The sequence below is a fragment of the Odocoileus virginianus genome, unplaced genomic scaffold, assembly GCF_023699985.2.
Source record: "Odocoileus virginianus isolate 20LAN1187 ecotype Illinois unplaced genomic scaffold, Ovbor_1.2 Unplaced_Scaffold_2, whole genome shotgun sequence".
Lineage (NCBI taxonomy): Eukaryota > Metazoa > Chordata > Mammalia > Artiodactyla > Cervidae > Odocoileus > Odocoileus virginianus.
Genome location: NW_027224264.1, coordinates 3,403,999 through 3,407,129, shown reverse-complemented (window position 1 = coordinate 3,407,129; position 3,131 = coordinate 3,403,999).

The following is a 3,131-nucleotide window of genomic DNA, read 5'->3' as shown; positions in this document are numbered from 1 at the left end:
AGGACTTCAGGTAGAACAGCACTCCTGGCTAAGCCCAATTTGCATAGGGCAGGCCCAGGGGGAAGAAAAAACATATAAAAGAGGAGCCAAAGGGCTCTCTCTCACCTCCACTCTGGGGCGCTCTTCTCTTTGCATCTTTGGATCGACGTGCCCTCACGCCTCGAAGATGGATTTTCCTGCTATCTTCTAAATAAAATAGAGCTGTAACACTGAGCTGTAACACTGATTTGTCTAAGAGCTATAACACGGTCTGTCCAAGACCTGAGAGCTGTGACACGCCGAGGGGGGCTTTAATGTCCGTCACTCCAAATCTTTGTTGTGATGAGACAGAACCAAGGAGCATACACTCACCTGACATCTATGGTGCCATGACTTGGGTTTAACCTGGCTGAAACAACCTCCGCGCAGAAGAGGCCAAGCACAGCAGGAGCCCAACTCAGCCAAAGCTCCTGGGTAGAAGCGGAACGTGAAGAAAACCCAGCGCAGGAGACTCAAGCAGAAAGCTCACGCAACTCAGCCTCAGATTCCAGAAGACCTCTGGTTAAGGTAGGAGGTCCTCACTCCTATGGCTGGAAGGACATGCCTAACAAAATCTTAATTCCTTTACATCTCTCGTTTCTTGTTTCCTTGAACCCCCTGTAAACAGGCGGGCAGCAGTGGGCACAACTGAGGGACTCTGGAGAGGCAATACACCTGACTACCTGACCTGCCTGTTGAGAAACCTGTATGCAGGTCAGGAAGCAACAGTTAGAACTGGACATGGAACAACAGACTGGTTCCAAATAAGAAAAGGAGTATGTCAAGGCTGTATATTGTCACCCTGCTTATTTAACTTCTATGCAGAGTACATCATGAGAAACGCTGGGCTGGATGAAGCACAAGCTGGAATCAAGATTGCCGGGAGAAATATCAATAACCTCAGATATGCAGATGACACCACCCTTATGGCAGAGAGTGAAGAGGAACTAAAAAGCCTCTTGATGAAAGTGAAAGAGGAGAGTGAAAAAGTTGGCTTAAAGCTTAACATTCAGAAAACTAAGATCATGGCATCTGGTCCCATCACCTCATGGGAAATAGATGGGGAGACAGTGGAAACAGTATCAGACTTTATTTTTCTGGGCTCCAAAATCACTGAAGATGGTGACTGCAGCCATGAAATTGAAAGACGCTTACTCCTTGGAAGGAAAGTTATGACCAACCTAGATAGCATATTAAAAAGCAGAGACATTACTTTGCCAACAAAGGTCTGTCTGGTCAAGGCTATGGTTTTCCCAGTGGTCGTGTATGGATGTGAGAGTTGGACTGTGAAGAAAGCTGAGCGCCGAAAAATTGATGCTTTTGAACTATGGTGTTGGAGAAGACTCTTGAGAGTCCCTTGGACTGCAAGGAGATCCAACCAGTCCATCCTAAAGGAGATCAGTCCTGGGTGTTCATTGGAAGAACTGATGCTGAAGCTGAAACTGAAACTCCAATACTTTGGCCACCTCATGTGAAGAATTGACTCATTGGAAAAGACCCTGATGCTGGGAGGGATTGGGGGCAGGAGGAGAAGGGGACGACAGAGGATGAGATGGCTGGATGGCATCACCGACTCAATGGACATGAGTTTGAGTAAGCTCTGGGAGTTGGTGATAGACAGGGAGGCCTGGCATGCTGCGATTCATGGGGTCGCAGAGTCGGACACGACTGAGTGACTGAACTGAACTGGAGAGGCTACTCTTCGGTATTCCCAAAGGCACTATCTGCTGGACCCCAGTAGCTGTCACCCAAGCCTGTGGGGGTTCTTCTGTCCTTAGTCTTCTCTGTGCCAAGAATCAGGCCAATGAAAACTGTGAGCACAGGTCAGGAATTTAGCAGATTTTCTGGAGGCTATGAAGGGGATTCCTTGGCATGTTTTTCCCACTGCTTTTTCCTCCTGTCCTTCGGCTCTTTCCCGGAACTCAGTTCAGTTCAGTTTCAGTTCAGTAGCTCAGTCATGTCCGACTCTTTGCGACCCCATGAATCACAGCACACTAGGCCTCCTGTCCATCACCAACTCCTGAGTTTACTCAACTCATGCCCATCGAGTCAGTGATGCCATCCAGCCATCTCATCCTCTGTCGGCCCCTTCTCCTCCTGCCCCCAATCCCTCCCAGCATCAGGGTCTTTTCCAATGAATCAACTCTTTGCATGAGGTGGCCAAAGTATTGGAGTTTCAGCTTCAGCATCAGTCCTTCCAATGAATACCTAGGACTGATCTCCTTTAGGATGGACTGGTTGGATCTCCTTGCAGTCCAAGGGACTCTCAAGAGTCTTCTCCAACACCACAGTTCAAAAGCATCAATTTTTCGGTGCTCAGCTTTCTTCACAGTCCAACTCTCACATCCATACATGACCACTGGGAAAACCATAGCCTTGACCAGATGGACCTTTGTTGGCAAAGTAATGCCAACTTTGCTGAGTCCTGGGACTCAAGCCCAGCCAAAACCCAGGATGCCTGGCTTCAGGACCTAATGAAGCTCAGGCTCTGATGTCTCATTGCAAAAATTCATTGAGAGACAAAGCGATAGGTAAGAGGTGGATTTGTTAGGATTCAGAGAGAAGCTTCAGGGTGTGGGCCATTGCTGAGGGCAAGGGCTCAGGCCATGGAATGTGGCCTGGCTAGGTTTTGCAAGTGGGGTGAATTCATATGCTAATGAGTGGGAGGATCATCCCAACCATTGGGGAACCACCCACTCCTCCCTCTTTTGACAGTGCCTTAGAGCTGTCCTGCCACCTCTGGGTGTGTCTTTGGTTTATAGATTGGGGATTAAGGTTTACTTGAATTTGACTTGTCATCTTGGACCCAATTGATTTTAATTGGTTTATGTTATGCCCTTGTGCTATGTCATTCTTTCAAAGGTTGTGCTCTGCCCCTTCCCTCCTGTTTCATGCTCCTTTCCTCAGCCCCATCCGGGCCCACAATGTTGCCTCTACAATCTTCTGGAGGGACAACCAGAAAATAGCTGGCCTTGGGAGGGAAATACTGTATAATATCCAACCCCTTAATCCTACCCAGCACTGGTCATGCTGGAGATCTTGGGGATGCCCAACTCCAGTCCAGGGGTCCCAGGAGGTCAACCTGCCTTGACCTGCCTAGGGATCTGGTCCTC